The 24906-nt window shown below is 39.0% G+C and overlaps 1 long non-coding RNA gene across 1 annotated transcript in view; it reads right to left on the bottom strand.

The window, feature by feature from the left end:
* Positions 1 to 12463: 12463 nt before the first annotated feature.
* Positions 12464 to 24906, bottom strand: part of LOC127542550 (uncharacterized) — a 53468-nt gene continuing 41025 nt past the window's right edge. Inside the window, exon 2 of the long non-coding RNA XR_007948714.1 lies at positions 12464 to 14038. This is a non-coding gene — a long non-coding RNA (uncharacterized LOC127542550). The remainder of the gene's footprint in view (positions 14039 to 24906) is intronic.

Here is a 24906-nt window from a genome sequence, read left to right as displayed (position 1 = left end):
ATCTTACCTTTTCTCTGTAGAATCATTCCAGCTATTTCAAACAGCAGTTCCATCCCTTATTCAATCCTCTTTTTTGTTCCTCAATATGGCTGCTTTCCTTTTCAACCTCACTTTTAACTTATCACTCTCAACTTATTAAGCTTACTCTGAGCTTTTTCGCACTTCGGACATCATTCTTATATATCTTTTCATATTTTGGTCTCCAGCTATATTCTTGTTTCTATCCTGTGCACATACTCAAATGAATTGTGAGCCTATCCTTTTAGAAATCCCCCCCCAACAATGAGCTGCAAACTTGCAGATAGCAACACCTCCATGCCTATTCATCCAGTGTGACTCTTGTCCATGTCTTCCCATAAGCTCTCTGTTGGAGGGCCACCTAACATTCTGGAAGCCTTCCTTTATGTCTACATACCTCACTAGGGTACTAGCAGAGCCTTCAGGCTGTCCATCTGTCGTTCCTCACTCTTGCCACATGACCATTCCATTTTTTTTCTTTCTATTGCCATTGCTTTGATGACACTCTTCACTCAGAGTTCCTCATTGGTTATAAACCACAGCCTGTTCATATTCACCAAGCACTTTCCCTCTGTCCTTTTTTTATTCTTAGAGACTGTTATATTCCAAGTCTTGTTGCTATACAGCAACACCTACTGACCTCTGACACAAAAAAAGAAGGGCTGCTTTTATGGGAATTTGGGAGTCATTAAAAGAGCTTTGAGATTTCCCAGAGGAAGAGGTTTATCCATGGTAGCCCTTTTATATGTATCTTTTTTAAAGTCTAAATTGTTCAATGACTTCCCTGTGCATCCATATTGATCTTTTTAGGCAAGTTTCATTTTTGGTCCTCATGGAAGTCCTCTCCTTTGTGTCTGAGGAATTTTTATTCGTCAGTTTCTTTCCTGGGCTAATTTCCCCTGTAAAATTTGAGATCACAAGATCCCACCTATTATTCTTATGGATTCTTTGAAATCTACTTTCTCAAATTCTGGGGTGTATTTCAGCCTATGTCCATCTTTGGAACCAATGATGGGGAAACCAATCAGAGATGCACAAAAGGATTGCTGTGCAGTTGTGAGGGTCCTGCTGAGATGAAATGACATGAATTCATAGGGAATCCAGCCTGTGTGGTTTTATGACTTCTTCCATCAGTGATCAGCTGCCTATCATTAGGAGTAAAGGGTGTTAATGTCAGTTACCCATGATTCAGAACAAGCAACTATGAAGAGAAGAAGAACAAAATCTGTGGAAAATCAGGTGCTGGTTCAACTAAAGAATTAAAGGCTGGACTGAGTAACACTGAAAGAAGGTAAGAAAGATCAGAGCAGAAAGAAGAATTTTCCAAATGTAGAACATGTTTTTAACATGAAAAAAATTTACAGCCTCTCTCTTAATCCCACAAAAAGTGGTCCTATCAGTATATATTGTTTGAGAAAAATATGAATGAATGGAATCAATAAAAAACATTAAATTCTCACTACATATCGATGCTTTTCCCTTAAGCTGTGTTGTATTAATTATAATAGTATCTACATGCATTTGAAAATAGTAACTTTGCTTATTCAGTCTACAAAAGGTATGTTTGGTTGTTTTATGACTTTGCCTATGCATTTGCAGACCCTCTACAATAACCCAGGTAAGAAACCATTGCTTTAATATCAGAAGCTGGAAGGAGCGTGAGCAGAAGGGAATGAGGATGAAGGGGAGTTTGCTAATGATAACACAAGGCTCCAGAAGGCACAGCAGGAGGGCCGAGGAGGAGGATAGGCCTTGGGGAAGGGGAAGGCTAAACTGGGGAGAAAAGAGAGCAGGAAGTAGCAGCTGGGGATGGGGATCTTTGCCTAGGGTGATTGTATTTTGGATGCCAGAAACAAGTAGAAGAGAAAAGAAGAAGGAATTTCCCTACCAATGGCGCATGGGAATCTCCAAAGTGAAATCAACACCAGAGTTCTAATTAGGAGTCTGCTAGACATGAGATGGTGCTTTTGCAATGGACCCCCTCAACGACCCCCTAGTGGTTTGCTGCAAGGCTGGACAAGGCAGGGTCACTGGCTATCATAGCCAAGGGACTGCTGAAGAGAGAACAAGGTCTTTTTTGATGGACACTCCCAGGCAAGTCCCTGTCTCTTCAGTTTCCTGTAAAATGGGGGTGATAATTTTTACTCTATCTCCTTCTCAAGGCTGCTGTGAGAGTTGAATGCAATAATAGATGTGAAAATGTTCTGGGGACTTTAAAGAACTATAAGATATTACTATTTTAAAAGACAGCATGTCATCAGGGTAACAGCAGAAGGCCAGGAGTAAAGAAGCCTTGGTCTGAATCCCAGGTTTGACACTTATCAACTGTGTGACCCTGCTCGCACCAGATCTATCCTAACAGTTGTCATATGAAATAATTAACTCATGGGGTAGTTTTCTCAGTCCTAAAATACTAGCAACTGTCCGTGTTTGCAGTTGCTAGACTCTGTCAAGAAAAAAACATAAAGCAGTTTTTTTAAAAAGGCAGGATATTCATCTTTCAGAAGCTCAAACTCTATGACTCTGATGCTCAGTTTCCTCCTCAATAAAATAGAACACAGAAAGGCAAAATCCAATTTTGAAGTTAGAAAGAACCGAGTTCCAGTCCAGTCTTGGACAGGTCTCAGCATCCCCATCCAACTGATTTTCAACTGCAGACTACTTGCTGATCTGCAACCCCATTCCACAATGGGGGTTCTCAATGTGAAGGAAATAATATGTCCCATAACCAAGAGAAAATAGGAATGGGGAATCTTTGGGTTGGTGTGAGGAAAGGACTTGGTGAACCCTAAAGCACTAGAGAATTGGGAGCTTTCATCATTAGTATGAGATGTGCTGTTCTCCTTGTCCCCACCCCCATCACACTTCCCTTCAAGAAATCCCGAGTTACCCCACACAGAGTACCCAACAGGAAATCACCAAGATTGTCTCTTGGCATTGAGTCCTTTTAGGGGTAGGTAGGGCTCTCTCTGTCAAATGGAAAATTTTAATTTTAGGTTTAGTTGAGTTCGAGTCACATTCAATGGTTTAAAAAAAATCAGTTGGGCTGAATTTAAGAAATTATATATGCAGTGAGAATGTGAAAAACAGCCTGTTTAAATGTCTGAGAGCTCAGGGGCTCTACCTCCGCTCGGTGCCAAGTTCTGGCTCCACACCAGATGGGCTCTGGTTCTGGAGGCTCAGATTGGAGTTGGAAGGGCAGGAAAGTTTCACCCTAAGTTTTCCCTCTCCACCCAAGAGAAAGCTTCTCGAACTTATGTCAGACTCAAAGCCAGATTTGGGTTCCCTTTCAGCAGATGCCTGGCTTTTATGAATATAAAATTATATTTAAACGCATCATGTTAGGTAAGGTTAGCTCCCCCCTCAACAAACCTTCATGTTTCCCTTTAAGAGAACACTGTGCATTCTGTTGTCATGGCAACAAAATTTGCTCGTAGGCTGAAATACCGACATTTCCCCCATGTTTATTATTCACAATGCAGATACCATTTTCCCCATCACCTCCATCAGTTTCCAGGGGTCTCTTCATTTACATGTAAATTGACCATGAGAAGATAGAAGACCTGAGTTTTCCGAGCCACAAAAAGTCACCGCTGTTGTCTTTTTCGTATTCTCTTCTTCCTCCGTGTTTCCCATTCAGTAGCTATTGAATGTAGCAAATCTGTCTAAGTCCAGGGGATGCCATTCCACCAACATCTGGGACCTTACTCAAGAGTTACGATTATACAGAAGCACATTCAATGGTGCCTAAAGACGGAGAGAGAAGTTTCTCAGCCAGATGTCTCTTTTGGATAAGACAGTTGGCTTTAAACTCCCAAACCCATACCATCAGCTATCCTTGGCTTAAAGAAAAAGATGTTCGGGATCCATTTAGTGACATCTAACTACTGACATAGGGATTCATGGGTCCATGGGGAAGAGTCTGTTTTTCACCATGCCCAAGCCTTCTGTCTCTCAGCAAATAGGATAATTAGTGGAGCTGGAAGGAACCTTGGAAATCTTCCCGTCCAACACCTCAGTTTACAGGGGGAAACCAAGGTCCAGAGAAAATGAGGGATTCATTAAAGCTCACACAATGAGTCCAGAGTAGAGCTGCACCTTGAACCTCCATCTCCTAACTGCCAATGCAGTGTCCTTCCCACAATACTGCACTGCTTCCAAAAGCCGATGACTTGTCTTTCTTGTCTCAAGGAACTAAGGAAGAAAGGGGTACCACAGAGAGCTGGCATGTGAATGAATGAACAAAGGAAAAATCATTTATTAAGTGCTTACTATGTGCAAAATGCCATGCTAAGGTCTGGGAATACAGAGAGAAAACAAAAACATTTCTGTTCTCGAGAAGCTTATATTCTAACAGGGGGAGACAATACATAGAGGAGTTTTCAGCTGCTAGTCAGATGGAAAGGCCCATTGGTCCTTAGGGCACAGCAGCAAAGCAGATAGTAATACATCTTATTTAGAGTCATTTCTATTGATAAAATCACTTCCACTGAACCATTTGACAGTGCCAAGGACTTTGGTGATAAGGACTTCGTTTTCTGCTTCTTCAGTTGCTGTGGAAGCAGAGGAGACGGGAGCTGTAAGCACCCACAGAGGCGGCTGCCGGGCTACATCTCCATAGGTGTTGCTCCCCTGGGTGATGGCTGAGGGAGGACAGGCTAGGAACAGGACCTCGACTCAAGAGAGTGCTTCCATTTCCAGGACTCCTTTGTGTAACGCCTGGAACCAGTGCCCGATTTAACCATCTCTTTGGTTTGCACATAGATCTAGTTTGCATGTTCTGTCCCCTATTAGACTGAGCTCCTTGAGAGAAGGCATTGGTTTTTTTGCCTTTGTGTTTCCAGCGATTAGCAGTCTCTGGCACATAACGGTCATGCATTAAATGCTAAGTGATTGTCTGACTGCAGGTGGCAATTTGTGTTAGTGGGGTCAGGGATGGCAGACCCCTTCTTTGCAGAGGTTGCTACTCTGGATGATGACTAGAGGGGATAGACCAGATGTGTGTGTATGTTGGGGGCTGGGGAAGAAACACTGCTCTTCCTGGGGCTTTTCAGCACAAGATCCTGGATTGTTTCCATTGAGGTCTCAAGCAAACTGCTGCTGTGGCTGGTTTGATGACCTGAGATATAGTACCTACTATCTGAACCTCAAGGTGCTTTGAGATAGCTTCAGATAGGCCGATTTCTTCATCTCATTGGTTGAAATTGGTCATTGGTTGTCAGATATCATAGTCCAGGGCTTCTTAAACTTTTTCCACTCAGAACCTTTTTTGCTCAAGAAATTTTTACACACCCCTGGGTGTGTAGGGATATAAAATAGGTATACAAATCAAACATTTACTGATAATAAATCAGAATTTCACAACCCTCACATTCAGTTACATGACTTCATATGGGGTCACAAACCACAATTTAAGAAGCTTTGCTGTAGACATCTTAAACTCAGCATATTCAAACTGAACTCATTATCCCTCCCCCACCAATTTTTTTTTTAACTTCCTTCTTACTATGGAGAGTATCATCATTCTTCTAGTCACCCAGGCTTGCAACCTGTATTTCATGCTCAACTCATTCTTCCTCACTTTCATATCCAACGTGTTGCCAAAATCTGTAGATTTTATGCTTATCACATCCCTCTTATATGCTCCCTTCTCTCTGACATAATCACCTCTCTGGTACAGACCCTCATCACCTCAAGCCCGTATTATTGCAATAGCTTGGATTGATCTCTCTGCCTCAAGTCTCTCCCCACTCCATTCCATTCTCCTTTCAGCTGTCCAAGTGGTCTTTCTAAAACACAGGTTTGACCATGTCACCTTTGCCTTGACTTAGTAAACTGCAGGGGCTCCCTACCATCTCTAGGATAAAATATCAAATACTCTGTTTGGCATGCCAACTTCTGCATTACCTGGCCACTTCCTATTTTTCCAGTTATCCTACCCAGAACTCCTCACCACATATTCTGCAAATGGTGTGGGCTCCTTGCTGTTTGTTCCTTGAACAAGACACTCCATATCCCAACTACATGCAAGTCCACCAGCTCTCTCCCCCATGTCTCCCTTCTCATCTCTACCTTCTGGCTTCCTTCAAGTCTCAGCTAAAGTCTCACCTTCTACAGGAAGCCTTCCTCATTCCCCACTTAATGCTAGTACCTACCCTCTACGGATGACCTTCAACTTATTCTGCATATGTTTTGTTTATAAACAGTTGTTTGTCTGTTGTCTTTCCCATCAGAATTGTGAGGGGGTTTTTTGAGTCTCTTTTTTTCTTTATATTTTACCACAGTGTTTACCACAGTGCCAGGAGTGTACTAGGTGCTTAAAAATATTTAATGACTAACTGAGTTTATATTGATGGTAGTGGGAGAGGTAGTGGGAACCTTTTCTCAATAGGAATTGCTTCCCTGGATGATTATTCCCATATGAAAGAAAGAAGTGAGAGAAAAAAAACAAATAGTATTTTTCAGAATATTTAGAAATTTGGATTGACTTTATGATCCAAGGGGAATTCTTATTAATGGCACTGAGATTTAATAAGGCTTCTGAAACATCCCTGTATGTTTGTGCCAAAAGATAGCACAAAAGTTCACAGCAGGTATACATAATAAAGGCAGGAGAAGGAAAAACTATGTTCATGGCCCTGATTATTTTATCTAGCCTTTAGTCATTGTTGCTTCATTGACATGTTGACCAGGAGAATCTTCAAAGAAACTGGAAACCTTATCACATCTCAGTGCCCACAAATGGTTCCCATGGGTTTTTTGATAGAGAAACTTCCCATATGAAATCACAGATTAGGATATCACAGGAATTATGAGAAATTTTCTAACCCTAAATCACATAGTTATCTGGAACTAAGGATCTTAAGTCCTCACTAGGAGAGAGTTGATTTTAAAAAAGAATCTTTTCTTCATCTCATTGGTCTATTTCATTTTTGTATTCCTATGAAAGCTGGACACTATACCAGCTCCATGCCACAAAATTAAACCATTTCCACTTGAATTGTCTTAGCAAGATTTGGAAGATTATGGCAAGATAAATACATTGAAGTCTTCTCTTAAGCTGAACTGCCAAGCACTCCAACTCTACTGCAGAGTGAAAGTCCAATGGTCCACATGCCCAAATGGCAAGTGCATGTTTACCTAAAGAACGACTTTACTGAAAACTTGTACAACACAGTGCTCACATGGCAGTCAGAAGAAGCAATACAAGGACACTTTCAAGAGGTCTGTGAAGGACTTTAGTATTAAGAGACATGAGAGATGCTGGCACAGGACCACCCCAGCATGGCATGCCCATAACAAAGAAGCTGCTGGGCTCCATTAGCCAAGCAGAATCTTGATAGCACAAAGGAAATATAAGGTGTAAAAATTTCAAAACATCTCCATTCCAAATATTCAAGCACTGACCTATCTACTTTTCTTATTATGCAAGTTCCTTCAAAGTCCTTGCTTTGAACTAATTATACACTCTGGCCAACCAGTGACATTAAACACATCAGTAGGGGATAACCATAATATCCATTCCTAGTATTTACTACAGTGATCCAACAGCAGAAAAGGTAAGGAGCGAAGCGAGATATTGTCTTTATTTTCCATCATGTTGTGATGAGATTACAGGTTGTTGAAAATAAATTATACTATTGTACACAAAGTGAATAGTTGTGTTCATATACGTTGCTGAGCTGTTAGGGTCTATTGTGCTGGGGTACCAAGTTTACTAACTTTTTCCAGGTTTGGGAATCTTGATGCTCTTCATGATAAATGACTACCTCCAGGGATTTCTAGTTGTAGGGATGTTTCTTGGGCATGCTACTGATGATTTTCTAAGTGCATTGAAAATGTCATGCTCCAAGGTGAGGGGATATGTTGATGCTGGATAATTCAGTTTGGTAGGGAGAGAATGCTAGTGACTCATTTATGAAATCTTTAGCTCTCTCCACCCCCTACCTAGCATAAGTGAGAGAAGGTCTGTTTTTTCATTGAGAGAGTCAGAGCTACTAGAGAGGTCTGTGTTCAGGGCCACAGTGCCTGTAGACCACATGGCTCATGCTAGGCTGCCTCGAGTTCTCAGAGGAATGGGGCATGACATCCTGCTATTTAAACATCTCCAGCTGTGTGAGCAAAAGCAACAGCACCCCAGCTACTCAAAGAGCTAAGATCTATTCAGCAGCTAGAGGAAGGGTATGAGGATGAGGATAATGTGCTAAGGCAACAGAAAATGGCCTTGCAGGGTTCCAAGACATCTTTCTACACAAATATAAAGCCCAGAAGTCAAACTAGATCATTTTGATTTCATTGCAAGTGATTAAGGCCAGAAAGAAGGGAAGGAGAGAGGAAGGGAGGAAGGGAAGAAGAGAGATAAGGAAAGAGGGGGAGAAAGAAGGAGGGAGGGAGGGATGTGAGAAAGAGAGAAACAAGCAAGGAAGGATTTATTATGCATGTACTATGTGCAAGGCACTGGATTAAGTGCTTTACAAATATCTCATTTGACCCTTATAACAGTTCTTGGAGGTAAATGTTATTATTTTCCTTATTTTATAGATGAGAAGGTGGAGGGACAGAGAGGTGACTGGCTTAGGGTCACACAGCTAGTAACTATTTGAGACTGAATTTTATGTCTAGTTTTCCCAACTTCAGGTCCAGAACTCTACCCATTGTGCCAATGGCAGCACTGTTAGAATCCTAGTGTTAACTCAATGGAATTGATACAATGCTTATTGGTTCACACATTAGAGCAAATCCTTACAAGGTGTTAAGTCACTAATATTGATAGAAACAATGCTTAAGTTAACACCTTTGAGAGTTCACACATTAGCTCACACATTAGTTTACATATTTGGGAGATTTCAGGGTTCAGTATGAGAATATCCAAATTCATGCCTCCTATAATCCCACTCTCAGAGGAGGAGTCAACCTTTGAGTTTACACCTCTAAAAGAGCATAAAAATCAAACTGAAAAGTCTTTGTACAAACAAAACTAATGCAGACAAGATTAGAAGGAAAGCAATAAACTGGGAAAATATTTTTACAGTCAAAGGTTCTGATAAAGGCCTCGTTTCCAAAATATATAGAGAATTGACTCTAATTTATAAGAAATCAAGCCATTCGCCAATTGATAAATGCTCAAAGGATATGAACAGACAATTCTCAAATGAAAAAAAATTGAAATTATTTCTAGCCATATGAAAAGATGATCCAAGTCATTATTGATCAGAGAAATGCAAATTAAGACAACTCTAAGATACCATTACACACCTGTCAGACTGGCTAGAATGACAGGGAAAGATAATGCAGAATGTTGGAGGGGATGTGGGAAAACAGGGACACTGATACATTGTTGGTGGAACTGTGAACACATCCAGCCATTCTGGAGAACCATTTGGAACTATGCTCAAAAAGTCATCAAAACTGCATACCCTTTGATCCAGCAGTGTTTCTACTGGGCTTATATCCCAAAGAGATCTCAAAGAAGGGAAAGGGATCTGTATGTGCAAGAATGTTTGTGGCAGCCCTCTTTGTAGTGGCCAGAAACTGGAAACTGAGTAGATGCCCATCAATTGGAGAATGGCTGAATAAATTGTGGTATATGAATGTTATGGAATATTATTGTTCGGTAAGAAATGACCAACAGGATGATTTCAGAAAGACCTGGAGAGACTTACATGAACTGATGCTGAGTGAAACAAGCAGGGCCAAGAGATCATTATATTATATATTTTTAATCTACTTTCCCTTTTTAGTAAAAAGAAATATTCTGGTAATCATCACTGAATCTGACACTCTTTATTCCATATTCTAAGTACCCCTTCAGCTTTGAAAGTCTATGTTCCAAGGCCCCTTTCTAGCTCTTCCATTTTGTGCTCTAAGGTCCCACTTGGATCTGACCTTTTATGCCCTGTGCTCTAAGATCTCTTCCAGGGTTAAAGTTCCATGGAGCATCTTGCTCCAACCAACCAACCAACCACAAACAATCTGTGGTGAGACTAATTGTTCTAAGGTCCCTTCCAGCTCTGACATTCTCTGGCTGAATGACTAAATCCAGGATTTAATCACAGACTGGGCCTACGCAACTGTGTGTCCCAGCTCCACAGCCCTGCTGGCGTGACAATAGAGCAATAAAGAGAACTTTTCTTCCACTGGCACATTTTCTCCTCCATTGCAAATTCTGCCACTGAGACATCTCATGACAGGCCATTCCCATCGGAAGTCTTGGGAACAATTTAGCATGCCTTTCTTAGCCAAGAATCAAATTGCTAAAAGTCAGTGTCTGTCACATAAAGGTGAGTCTTTACCTTCCCCCTCCTACTTACTGCCCTTTACAAGCTTCTTTTTCTCTCTCTAATCAGGTAGCCTCTTGACAAGTTTGTCACTCCCTTTCAGGAGTGCGCTGTCCAGCAAGCAATAATAAAAAGAAAAAGGCTCTGGGCTTAAAGACAGAGGATTCGAGTTCACCTTCTGCCTCTGTCTCTTTGAAGCTAGGGCAGCTTGGGCAAATCCCTTCACTTCTGTGGGCCTCTGTTTCCTTTTCTGTAAAAAGCAAGAGAAGGTCCTAGGTCATCTATTAAGTCTTTTTCAACTCCTGATCCTATGCTGCTGGGGGTCATTCCTGGAAAGGAACCCCATCAAAACACTAATGAAACAAAAAACCCTGCTGACCATGCCAAAGTCCAGCTGGCAAAGCTGTTGATGCTCCAGGGAATCCATGTGCAAGGAAGCACCTATTTTCCCTCTTGTTTCTCTGGAGTACAGTGGCCCATTTACTAGGTGTTTGAGCCATGTTCTCCAGCAGCCAGAGTATGACCATTCCCCCAGGGCCAAAGCACAGCTTTCTGTCCTCAGAGTCCTTTCAGTATGATTCAGCAACAACAAGCCAAAAGCAGGGCTTTCACTGTTGTTCTTTTGTTGCAGTAATTGAATTAACCTTAATTAGGTCCCCCCCCCCTTCTGAACTCACTCTCCATATAATTGCTGGCCTTCTTGTCTCAGTTATTCCCTCTTAAAAAACCTGTGAGTCATCTCTGAGAGAAGCAAATGGTTTATAGTATAATCCTGAAAGACACCCTCTAATTGGATATGGAAAGGAGGAGTGGACAATGGACTTTGCTCTATAACTTTCCTTAGGTACCTTGGCCACAGCTAGATGTGATACAAGAAATGATACAGATAAGCGGTCACCACCATCCCATGGGCCACACATACCAAGATTATAGATTATGTTGGATTTGAGGTCTGATGACCTATCTGAGTTTGAATCCCAGCTTTCTATTTACTTAACTATGTGGAGGGGAGGAGACTTTTGATGACTCCCTTAACTTCTCTGTGATTCAGATATCTCATCTGGAAAAGAGAAGGACTTGGACTAGATGGTCTCTGAAGGCCCTTCAGGATGTCAGACTATGAATTCATAAATCCTGTGAGTTAATTAGTATTCATGTTATTTGCCCATTTTGCAGATGAAGAAGCTCCTTAAGGGAAAATGACTTTTTCACGGTCATGCAAATAAACATTGACACCAAAACTGGGAAGCCAGGTCTTCTGCCCCGACAAATGTATTGTATCCCTCTTCTCCCCACCTTCATGCACATGTGTGCAGATGCACACACATATTACATCTTTTATTTATCGACCACCTTCTGTGTAGCAAGCTCTGGGTGAGAAATAGAAGGATACAAAGGTAAGTGTGACCTAGTCCTCATTCTAAAGGGTCTTACTGTCTACTGGGACATGGCAAAAGGATGCAAGGCCCTATGATATAAAAGAGAGTATCAATACCTAGGAGAGCTCCAATTTAGCTTCTAAAGTACTTGGTAGGAGGAAGAGCTCAAATTGAGTTAGGAGGAATAAAGAGAGGTTTTATGGAAGTAATAAAATTCAGCCTTGGATTCAAAAGATGACAGAATTTCAGGCAGAGATGGAAAGATGGCAGAGATGTGGCAGGCAACAACAGGTGGACAAAAGGAGAGCGGATCCTGAAGAGTGGAGCAAGTCAATGTTCTAAGACTCTCTGCCACTTACTGGTGATGTGGCCATAGACAAACCACCTTCCAATTTCTCTCTATAAAATGAGGAGGTGGGCTAAAATGCTTTCCATTTCCAGCTCCACATGCTGATAATCCATAACCAAAGGCTGCCTCCTCAGGTTTCTACCTGGTGTGAGACAAGCTATCCTTTGCCAACACTTTGTTCTAATTTCTCTTCACCATTTTGTTTCCATTGCTCTGTGCTGAACTTCCCCCAGATTTCCCCCATTTATCCCAGATTCAGTTCACTTTCTGTCTAGTTCTCTGGAGTGATTTACCTTAATGGACATTCTGTTTATACCATGGGAATTCATCTTGGACCATGCTTTCCATCCTTTCCCCATATCCCCAGGCCTAGTTCTGTTCCCACTGCTAATCTACTGTACATGTCAATCACAGGATCATAGAAAAGCCCTCAGAGGCCATTGAGTTTACTCCAGTTTATTTTGTAGAGGAGGAAATGGGCTCAGAAAGATTAAGGTCACACAGTCAAAGGCAGAGATTTGAACCCAGATCTTGACAAAAAGGCCAGCTCTCTGTTCACTAGACTATATGGCATCTTGGTGGTGGTGGTGGTGGAGGTAACTTGTTTAGTTAGTGGCGGTAGTAATAGTAGATGCGGATTATTAGTTTCTAATTATTATTATTATTATTCTGATTAATTATTCATTTCTGACGGTGGTTGTAGGTGGCAATATTGACCACTGCTGGTTGCTGGTGGTGACAGTGGGTTTTTGTCATTAATGATGGTTGTTCTGTGCTCACAGTGCTGGAGCACTGGTGGAGTGGGGATTGTTTTTGTGGTAGTGGCTAATTTTCAGGTTTTGGTGGTTTAGTTGTTTTTGGTGGTGGTGTTAAGAACATGTTGGTTGGGTTTGATCATGACTGTTGTCATAGAGATAGAATGACCCCCCCATACCCTAAACAAAGATATAGCCAGCATTAGACAAATAAGAGTAATACATAGGAGTAGGGACTTTTCCCAGAATCAATGGGTATGGCCTCAGTCAAACTGAGACCTGTTGAAGACCTTAACTTTAAAAAGGCCAAGATCTCCCATCCAAGGCCATCTCCAATCATCCTGATCTCTATCTGGCTACTAGGCCCAGATGGTTGGAGGGAAAAGTGAGGCAGATGATCTTGCCCAGCTTCCCTCACTTAAATCCAACTCAGTTTCAAATCATGATATCACCTCCCTTGATGTTATGGTCTTCCTTGAAAATGAAAGACAAACAACAACAACTTCTGGGTGACAGTTCTAGAATAGAAAAAAATATTTGCTATCCCAACAGAAAGTCTAAAGAACAGTATCACAGTGACTACACATTTCCCTAAATCACATCATTTTGAAAACACCAAAAACTTTCAAATCCCTGGAACTACCTGGGAAGACAGTATTGAAAAAAGCCTGAAGCTTGGGACAATGCCTCCACACCACACCACCCCACCCAAAAGAACGGAGTCCAATTTTACTATAAAGTTCAAAGTCAAGAAATATGCAGATGAGGATTCTGGGACCATGGCAGAGTAGGTCAGAAAACTTGGCTCTCCAAATTTCCTCCACAGAAGAAGACAGCACATTGTCTCAGAGGGAATGTAGAGCAGTGGAAATTAACAAAAGTCAGGCTAAAGCAGTTCTTCTCCTAAGACAACCTAAAATCCAAGAACATCCTGACTTCTGGGGACAGAGTTTCAGCCTGAGTGAAGTGCAAATACCTGTAGACCAACTCTTCAGAATCAATAAACAAGCCCCGTGGGCAGCGGGGGTTGGGAGGCAGCCTCAGCCTTAAAAACTTTCATCTCACTGGGGATGTGTGTGGGGAAGGGGGGTCTTATGAAGTAAGAGAAGACTGAAGGATCTTCGACTGTCCTGACCAGATGGGTCCAAGGCTGGATTGCCACTGGGGAGAAAGAGCTACCACATATCTGATGAGTGCAGGAATAGAGGGTCCTTGTTGGCTGTGGGCATCAGAAGGAGAGCAGAGTCCATGGTTTCAGTTCTAGGGAAGAAAAGATAAGATGTAGTTTTTAGCCACCAGGAGGACCACAGGGAATAGAATCACAAGTTAGAACAGCATGACTTGGGGTTCTAGCCATGGCTTAGGACTAGAGAAGATTGGGTTCAACTCAAGAACAGACCTCAGAAAATAACAATAAGGACTTGAGGCCTGAGGCATTATTCTCCATACCTCAGGACTAGAACTTGGTCACATCAATAGCTGCTAAAAAATAAAACAAAATAAATAGACAGATAGATAATGAATTAATAAATAGATAAATGAATAATAAAGCAAAGGAGAAAAAAACCCAACCATAGATAGCTACTATAGGGATAGAAAAAACCAAGGTTTCTACTCAGAGGAAGATAATGAAACTAAAAAGCCACTCCTTTTTCAGTGAGAAAGAGCAAATGGTCCCAAACACACACAAAAAATTTCTTGGAAGAACTTTATAAAGGACTTTAAAAATCAAATAATAGAGATCAAGGAAAAATTAGAAAAAAAATAAGCAATCCAAGAAAATTATGAAAAGAAAGTTAACCAACTTGAAATAGAGAATGAAAACTGTGAGGAAGAAAATAATTCCTTGAAAACTAGAATTGGGCAAAGGGAAATTGATGACATTCTAATTGAGACAATATTACAAGAAATGATCAAGGAAATTACCCTAATATTCTAGAAGAAGACAAAGCAGAAATAGAAAAAAAATTAATCCATCATCACCTGAAAGAGATCCCAGGAGAAAAACTTACAGAAATATCATAGTTAAATTTCAAAGCCCCCAGGTTAAGGAGAAAATATTGGAAGCAATGAGAAAAACAATTTAAATATTGTGGAACTATATACAATATGGACCAGCAACTATTTCTTTCTTTCTTTTTTTAATAGAAATAGCTTTTTATTTTTCAAAATATATGCAAAAATAGTTTTCAATGTTCACCCTTGGAAACCTTGTGTTCCAAAATTTTTTCTCCCTCCACTAGAAGTAACCCAATATAGGTTGGACATGTGCAATTCTTCTAAACATATTTCCACATTTATCATGCTGAGCAAGAAAAATCAGGTCAAAAGGGGGGAAATTGAGGAAGAAAAAAACAAGTAAACAAACAAAACAAAGAAGGTGAAAATACTATGCTGTGATACACCTCCAGTCTCCAGTCCTTTTTTTGTAAGGCAGTTGGGGTTGAGTGACTTGCCCAGGGTTACATAGCTACAATTCTTTTTAAGAAGCTCTTTTCTTCAGTGAATTTTTATACATATTTTCCCATTTATTCTTTGTAAGGAGCTATCTTCAGTGGATCCCCACAGTCCTCTCTTTCAAGTCTATTGAAATTGTTTTGAATAACCTCATTGGCTCAAAAGAGCCAAGTCCATCACACTTGATCATCACAGACTTCTTGTTGCTGTATACAATATTCTCTTGGTTCTACTCACTTCATTTAGCATAAGTTCGTGTAAATCTTTCCTGGCTTTTCTGAAATCAGCCTGCTCAATGTTTTTTTGTAGAATAATAATATTCCATTACATAATTTATTCAGCCATTCCCCAACCAATGGACATCTACTCAGTTTCCAGTTCCTTACCACTACAAAACGGGCCTAGCAGCTATTTTGTAGAACAAAAGAGCTGAGATTATGATCAAGAGTAACTTACTCAGAGAAGTTAACTATAATCCTGAATGGTTAATAAAAGGAATTTAAATTGCAAGACAAAAACAGCAAAACTTTAGGGAAATTTTAACATATAACATCCAGAAGAAATATAAATATAAAGGACTAATTAGAAGGAACTCAATGCCAAATCATGTATATCTTATATATAAAAAGATTATCAGTTCTTATATGACTGTCCTTTTTATTTGGATAGTTTGAAAGAAAAGCTTGGGACTGAGCTGAGTATTATGGAGTGATTTTTTTAAAAAAAAACTGTATAGGGAGAGATAAAAAGGAGAAAGTATCTCAAATGAATGCAAAAAGGTAAAATTTGTACATAGTAAGCTAGTAAGGGGACAAGTGGGTAGTGCTGAAATCTTGCTCTTATCAAGAATGGATTAAAAAGGGAATAACATATATATTTTAGAAGTTTTCAGAACTCTTTAAAATTTAGAAAGAAATAAGAGAGCAAGGGAATAAGGTGTGGGAGAAGATAAAGGAGAGATTCTTGGAGGGGTGGCTAGACCAAGGGCAAGGTAGTAGGAAGAAGTAAAAGTAGTGAAGTGAGAAGGGATAAGATTAGGGCAAGAAGAATAGTGAGGGAAAACAGGAAGGGGGAAATATACAAGTAATTATAGCTTAGAATGTAAATGGGATGAATTTACCCATAAAATGGAAACTGAAAGCAGCTCAAAAATTTGTGTGAAACATAGTGAGAAAAATAGGAAGGGAGAAAATGAACAAGTCATTATTTTATTACATTAAATTAAAAAGTTTCTGTACAAACAAAACAAATACAAACAAGATTAAAAGGGAAGTACAAATCTGGGAAAAATTTTTACAGCCATTGTTTCTGATAAAGGCCTCATTTCTAAAATTTATAAAGAACTGTGTCAAATTTATAAGAATACAAGTCATTCCCCAATTGATAAATGGACAAAGGATATGAACAGATGATGAAATTAATGAAAGTCATATGAAAAGACGTTCTAAATCACTATTGACTAGAGAGATGCAAATTAAAACAACTCTAAGACACAACCTCATGCCTCTCAGATTGATTAAGATGACAAGAAAAGATAATGATAAATGTTGGAGGGAATGTGGGAAAACTAGGACACTAACGCATTGTTGGTGAAGTTGTGAAACTATCCAGCTATTCTGAAGAGCAATTTGGAGCTCTCTCCAAAGAACTATCAAACTGTGCATACACTTGGATCCATCAGTGCTTCTACTGAGTCTGTATCCTGAAGAAATCATAAAGGATGGAAAAGGACTCCCATGCAAAAATGTTTGTAGCGGCTTTTTTTGTGGAACCAAAAAATTGGAAAGTGGACAGATGTCCATCAATTTGGGAATGACTAAATAAGTTATGATATATGAAAGTAATGAATTATTATTGTTTATAAAAAATGATGAACAAACTGATTTTAGAAAGGCCTGGAAAGATTTATATGAACTGATGCTGAAACAAGTAGAACAGATACTAAAGTAGGAATACAGTTTGCACAGTAATAGCAAGATTGTGTGATGATCAACTATCAAAGAGCTGGGTTCTTCTCAGAGGTTCAGTGATCCAATGCAATCCCTCTAAACTTTAGATAGAAAACACCATCTGCATCCAGAGATAGAACTATGGAGAATGAATATAAATCAGCACACACTATGTTCACTTTTCTCTTTTCTTCTTTTTTTTTCTCTCATTGTTTTTTTCCTTTGGTTCTGATTTTTTCCTCTCTCACCATGATTCATAAAGAAATGTGTAATTTAAAAAATTAATGTACAGGTATAACCAGAAAAAATAAAGAAAACAATAAAAAAAGAAAAAACTAGACAATATAGGGTTGGAATGTTGCTGTGGTATAGGAAATGATTAGCCAATGGATTGAGAAAAAATATGGAAAAACTTTGACTTTTGAAGGAAGATGCTATGCACCTTCAGACAAACAGAAATAAGCATAGCAATCTTACATATGTATAATAATATGTATGTATATGATTATAGATATCTACTTATATGTGTGTACGTGTGTGTATGTATGTATCCACACTTAATTGTAGACTTTTTGGAGGGGAAGAGGGAAGAAAGGATGAAAAATAAAGTAAAAAGAGCACAGCAGAGAATAAAAGAAAACCTACAAGGGAGGAAAAAAAGATAGACAGCTCTGAACACAATGTAGAATATTTATTATATTGACTTTCTTGAAATGGAAATTTATTGATTTATATATGAATTCTCTCTTATGTTCTATTGTGCATATGGCAATGTTTTTTCCCTTTTTATTTTATATTTAAGTTTAAAATTAAATTTTCAAAAGGAATATGCTGGGAAAATGAAGAAACAAGTTACTCTGATGACAGAGAAGATCAGGACAAACTCAGAAAACAATGATGTCAAAACAATTAAAAGGAAAGTCTCAAAGAAAAATGTGAACTTGACACAAGTCTAACAAGAATTTCTGGAAGACCTAAAATGAATTTTAAAATCACATAAGAGTGGCAAAGGAAAAACTGGGGAAAGAAATGAGAGAAATGTAAAAAAATTACAAAAAGACAATTAATATTTTGGTAAAAGACACACATATACACACAAACACTGAAGAAAACCTTAAAAAATCAGAATTGGCAAAATAAAAAAGATGCACAAAAGCTCATTGAATAAAATAGTTCCTTAAAAATTAGAATTGGGCAAGTAAAAACTAATGACTCCATGAGATATTAAGAAAAAACAAAACAAAGGCAAAGGAATGAAAATTATAAGAAAATCAAACATATTTCATCAGAAAAATAACTGACCTGGAAAACAGATCAAGGAAAGATAATTTAAGAACTTCTTTCTTAAGAAAGAAGTTAACAGATGAATAAAATTTTAGAAAAGTTAGATATGATGGACCTCAGAAGAAAACTGAATGGAAATAAACAGGAATATACATTTTTCACAGTTATTTATTACATGTTTACAAAAATTGACCATATAGTAGTATTTCACAAATGCCAAAAGGCATAAATATTAAATGCATACTTTTCAGATCATAATGCAATAAAAGTTACATTCAGCAAAAGGCTATAGAAATGCAGATCATAAATTAATTGGAAACTAAATAACCCATAAAGAATGACAATCAAAGAACAAATCAGAGAAATAATCAACAATTTCATTAAAGAGAATGACAACAAAACAACATACTTTGTGGGATCCAGCCAAAGCAATACTTAGGGGAAATTTTCTATTTCTAAACTCTTATATCATTAAAAGGGAGAAAGAATAGAGCAATGAATTGGAAGGAATATAAGAAACTGGGAAGAGGCTGGGCATTTTACACTAAGTTTCTCTGATAAAAGCCTCATTTCTCAAATATATAAGTAATTGAGTCAAATATAAAAATGAGGCATTTCCCTTTTAATGTGGATGCTGCCAGATCCTGGGTGATCCTTATTGTGGCTCCTTGATACTTGAATTGGGTTTTTCTAGCCGCTTGCAATATTTTTTCCTTTGTCTGAGGGTTCTGGCATTTGGCCACTATATTCCTTGGTGTTTTGATTTTAGGATCCCTTTCAGTGGGTGATCGATGAATCCTTTCAATGTTTATTTTTTCCTCTGTTCCTATGACTTCTGGGCAGTTCTCTTTGATAATTTCCTGGAAAATAGTGTCCAGGCTTTTTTTTTCATCATGTTTTTCTGGGAGTCTGATGATTCTCAGGTTGTCTCTCCTGGATCTGTTTTCCAGGTCTGTTGTCTTCCCCAGAAGGTATTTCATATTCTTTTCCATTGTTTGATTTTTTTGGATTTGCTTGACTGATTCTTCTTGTCTCCTCGAGTCATTCAATTCCACTTGTTCAATTCTGATTTTCAGTGAAGTATTCTCTTCACTCACTTTTTAAAAATCTTTTTCTAATTGTCCCATTGAGTTCTTCTGTTCTGTGGAATTTTTTTCCATTTTGCCAATTTTGTTTTCCAGTTCACCAATCCTATTTTTCAAGGATTTTACTTCTTTATCCACTCTCTCTTTAACTGACTTCTCCAGGCTCTTTTGCCAAGCCTCCCTCTCCTTTTGCCAAGCCTCACTCTGCTTTCCCCATTTTTCTTCTAGCTCCCTTGTGAGAGCCTTTTTAATCACTTCTATGAGGTTCATCTGTGCTGAGGAACAGATGATCTCCTCCTTTGGGGATTCACCTGGGGACTGTCTGTTTTTAGTCTCCTCAGGATTTAGAGTCTGCTCTCTATCTGTATAGAAGCTGTCAAGGGTTGAAGTCCTCTTCAGTTTCTTGCTCATTCTGTCTAATAATCAAAGACAAACTAGCAAAGAAAAACAGAAAAAACTGGAGTCTTTCTTTGGGGGAGGGGCTGGGTGCGTTACCGAGCTTCCTCTACAGACTGCAGGGGGCAGCAGTGAGGCATTAGCCTGACTGTGCTGCGCCTGCGCTCTGAGAGCCCAGAGCGTGCTGAGTCACTGGGGGGGGGGGGGGAAGGGGGAAGGGGGAAGGGCGGCTAGGTCCCGAGAGACTCCAGCTGTTTGGGGTTGTATTCTTCACCCCCGGTGTTTTTAGCTTCTCTGCTGGGCTGCTGACTTGCTGCCGGAGCAAAGTATCTAATCCTGTAGCGAAGCTCTCCCCGCAGAGACAGCTGCGATCACTCCCCACCCCCTCTCCAGTCTGCTCCCGTGCTCTCACTGCCGCTACCCTCAGCCTGCGCCCGATCTAAAACCGTCCCAGCCCTCCAGTAAAGACAGACCTTTCTTGGCGAATCTCAAGGATGGCTTCTCTTGGTAACTATTTGTGGTTTTTTTTTTTTTTTCAGTCAAGCATTAATTCAGAGGCTTGTAATGAAATGGATAGTGAGAGAAAGCTATGTGCCTCCTCTCCGCCATCTTAACCGGAAGTCCAAATGAGGCATTTCCCAATTGGTAAATGTTCAAAAGATATGAACAGGCTTTTTTTTTTTTTTAAGAAAAAATCAAAGCTACTAATAGTCACATGAAAAAATGCCATTTAAAAGAACTGAGTTACCACTTGACAGCTATCAGATTGGTTAGCATGAGAGAAAAGGAGTTGAGACAACTAGATGGTTCAGTGGATAGAACACTTGTCCTGAAATCAGGAGGACCTGAGTTCAAATCAAGCTTCAGACACTTAACACTTCCTAGCCATGTGACCCTGGACAAGTCACTTAACCCCAAATGCCTTACAAAAGAAGAAGAAGAAGAAGAAGAAGAAGGGAGCATTAGAGAAAAGGAAAATGTTAGAAGGGATGCTGTAAATAGGTATGCTAATGCATTGTTAATGCTATGAACTGTTCCAACCATTCTGGGACAATTCTGGAAAACAATTGCCCAATGGGCTATAAAACCTTGCATACCCTTTGATCTAGAAATACCACCATAAAGGAAAAGGACCTATACATACACAAATATTTATACTAGCTCTTCTTGTGTTGGCAAAGAGTTGGAAATAGAGGAGACGCCCATCAATTGGGGAATATATTAACATGTTAGGGTGTATGATTGTTATGAAATATTATTTTGCTACAAGAAATGATGAGCAGGATGGTTTCTGAAAATCATAGAAGACTTATAAGAACTGATGCAAAATGAAGTAAGCAGAATCAGGAGAACATTGTACAGAATAACAGCAATATTATTATGAAAAACATAGCTACTGTGTTTAATACAATGATCTAAGACAATTTTAAAAGTTTCATGATGAAAAGCAGTTCTTTGAGGACAGATTGGGGCATATTTTTTCACATTTTTATTTCTTGCTTTTTTAAACAGCATGGCTCATACAAGGATATATTTTACATGTCTTTATATGCATAAGTGATATATTGCTTGCCTTCTTAAATGAGTGGTAGAAGTACAAGAGAAAGGGACAGAATCTGAAACTCAAAAAAATGTTAAGGAATCTTGAAAATAAATAAATAAAAGATGGAGGGAATGGGAAACAAAGTCTCTAGTACAAGAAGCAGTCCCCAGGATGTTAAGAACTCCCTGCATGACCCATAGATCTTAGCATACCTGGTGCCTTCCTTGGCACTTTGGAGATGAGCCTGCCAAGGAAGGCCTGATGTCCCAAGATTTCAGAGATATTTTATTATTATTGATTAATAGCCTTCTAAAGAAATTTTGTAATATCATTTGTTCTTGAACAGTAAAATAACAACAAAGATTCTCACAAGTACCTTTTACAAATGGCACTTGGAAGCAAATTAAATCATAATGAATTTAATGGAGAAAATGTTCAGGAAGTTCATAGCTCCTTCTATTTCATTTATTCTCAGGATAATCTATGAAGTTAAGGCAATGGGAATGGGTGTTATTTTTGTGACTATTATGGCACTGTAAGAATCTAACTCTTCTTTAGCAGATGAAAAAAACTCAATCTGAATTTCTTCTATGACCAGAAGGATGATAGAGTCACACAGCCTTTTTAATGGGTATGGAAAGGCAAGAGGAAGGGAAAGTCTCTAAGATTCTAAGGTGTGATTTGAACCCAGCTCTTCCTGGCTCTAAATTCTGTGTTCTATGTACTATCATTTTTATCATGATCCTGTTGGATAGTTTCTGATGAAGTCTATGGAGCCCTTCTCAGAATCACATTTTTAAATGCATAAAATAAAATGCAGGAGATTATAAAATAAACCAATTATATTGAAATATGATGATTAAAAATTTTTCAAAAGAATAAGTTAAGACTCCACATTAAGAAGCAAGGAAACATGCATTTATTAAACACCTACTAAGTACCAGGCACTGTGCTGACTGCATTACAAATATTATGTCATTTGATCCTTACAACATTCCTGAGAGGCAAGCGATACTATCATCCCCATTTTACAGATGAGGAAACTATGTCTTACAGAGGTTAAATCCCTCACCCAGGGTCACATAACTAATAATCGTCTGCAGCTGGATTTGAACAGCCACCTACTATACTACACCAAGCATTTTCCAAAACTCAAGCATTTGATTCTCACAACAGCCTTCTGATGTGAATTATTGCATCCATTTTATAAACAAGGATTCTATGTCTAGAGTTGAATTCACTTTCTAAGGATCACAAAAACAGTACATAGGAGAACTGACACTTGAACCCAGGTGTTCCTATGCTCACTCCAGTACACCTTCTCTGCATAGTATTTTTGGCTCTCTTTTGACTGGTTAAAGAAATTCTGAAGGACACATCCAAGGCATTGTTGTTGTTCTGACATTGTCAGGTCAAGAACCCAAGTTAGTTTAGTCTCATTTTTTCCATTTTTTAAATAATAGCTTTTTATTTTCAAAATATATGCAAAGATAGTTTTCAAGTTCACAATTTTAAATGACCTTGAATGACCTAGACAATTTATGTCCTCCTTGTCCTTCCCAAAATATTTTGCAGGGTTGGAGAAGATGCTACTTCTTCCTGCTTTGGCTTGTAACTATTGCCCAAAGGAAAACCTATTGCTAATTTTTATTCTAAATTGTGAAAAGTTGGTTTTCTATCCACAGCAATATGCTGTCCATTGCTTTCAAATTTCTTGTCTATCTACTCTCAAAAGCAAGTAAACATCTACCACATAGACTTTTTTTTTAACAAGTCATCAGGGTTAAGTGATATATTTAGGAACACACAGCTAGTAAGACACATAGACTTTTTTCAAAAGTCCTTTTCTTAAGTCTCCTGAACCATTCTGACACTTTTTTTCCTCAACAGAGGATATTACCAAGAAAATGTCATTTATACCAGAGCTCCCTCTCCTTTTCTGTTATATACCTCTAAAACCCTCAATAGTATCCTTCCTCCTCTCTCCCTTGGCTCCAGTCCCTCTCATAGAAATAACTTTTCTGCTTGCCAAGTCCAACTTCTCTACTGGTGTAATTAATATCATCCCCCCATTTCCTACCAATGATTGCCCCTTCAGTCATTCTCATTTTCTTCTTGCCTTCAGTCTGGTCCTATCTTCTAGTTCTTGGCCCTGGTGTTCACAAATATATCCATAGGTTCCTCATCCTGAAAAAAAATCTTCTCTTGACCCACAAACTATTGCTATATTTCTCCAGTCCAATACAACAAACATTTAACACTTTCTGTGTGCAAGACTTAGGTAGCAGGGAATCACAGGTAAGGAACCAGCCTCAGAGTCAGGAAACTCTGGCTTCAACTATTTACACATACTGTCTAACCCTGAACAAATCATTTAACTTCTTAGTACCTCAGCAACTCTCTCAAATGCTAGGTTGCAGAAAAGATGCAGACCTGCATCTGTAGAGGAAGTTTACTCAACTGGGGAATTCTCTATGCAAGAAATCTCAGGCTTAGTTCCCATCCCTATTTATGTGTGCAAGAAACTTTGAAGATATAAAAACAATATGGAGAATAATCCTCGCCCTCAAGGAGTTTACAATCTACCGGGGGTGGGAAAATGCAGTAGAACAGTGAAACATCACTTCTAGAAAAGACTGTCACTATTTCTTGCCCTTATTGTCATCTACTGCACCATTCATAGGGTGACTTCTCACTTCGTCTAAGGCTGCTCTCTCCAAGGATATAAATGACATCTTCATTGTCAAATTCAATGGCTTTTTTCTCCATCTTCATCTTGCTGAACATTTTTGCAGTGTTTGATATCATTGTCTGTTCACACTCCTTGATCTTCTCTCCTCCTTTGGTTTTTGGCTCCTGGCTGTGAATGTGACTCTGTTTGCCTGATCATCTTCTCTTCTCGCTATACCTTTTCTCAGTAATCTCATCCAACATCATGAACTCAATCATCATCTACATATAATAATTGCAGATACTTCTCAGGTCTATCTAATCAATCCTAACCTCCCTCCCTAGCTTCAATCCCATTCCTGCCACTACCAGTTGTGTATCTCCAAGTGGATATTCCATAGACATCTCAAACTCAACATGTTGAGATCAGAAGTCCATCTTCCTCCTAAATCTACTTCTCCACATTTTCCCATCTATGTTGTGGCTACCTCAGTACTTCTAGTCATCCAAATTTTCAACTTTGGTATCATCCTTGACTCTTCCCCCTCCCTGTTCACCTCTCATACTTAATCAGCCACCAAGATCTGTTGATTCTATCTCTACATCTCATATCTGTTCCTTTCTCTACTCACACGGCCAGTGTGGAATCCTTATCACATCTTATCTGAATTATTGAAACAGCTTCTTGAACTAGGTATTCCATCTTCTGTTCTTTAAGGGACCTCCCAGTTCTGATATTCTCTG

The sequence above is a fragment of the Antechinus flavipes genome, chromosome X (assembly GCF_016432865.1).
Source record: "Antechinus flavipes isolate AdamAnt ecotype Samford, QLD, Australia chromosome X, AdamAnt_v2, whole genome shotgun sequence".
Lineage (NCBI taxonomy): Eukaryota > Metazoa > Chordata > Mammalia > Dasyuromorphia > Dasyuridae > Antechinus > Antechinus flavipes.
Note: the sequence above shows the minus strand (reverse complement) of the source record. Positions and strands in the feature narration are given on the sequence as shown.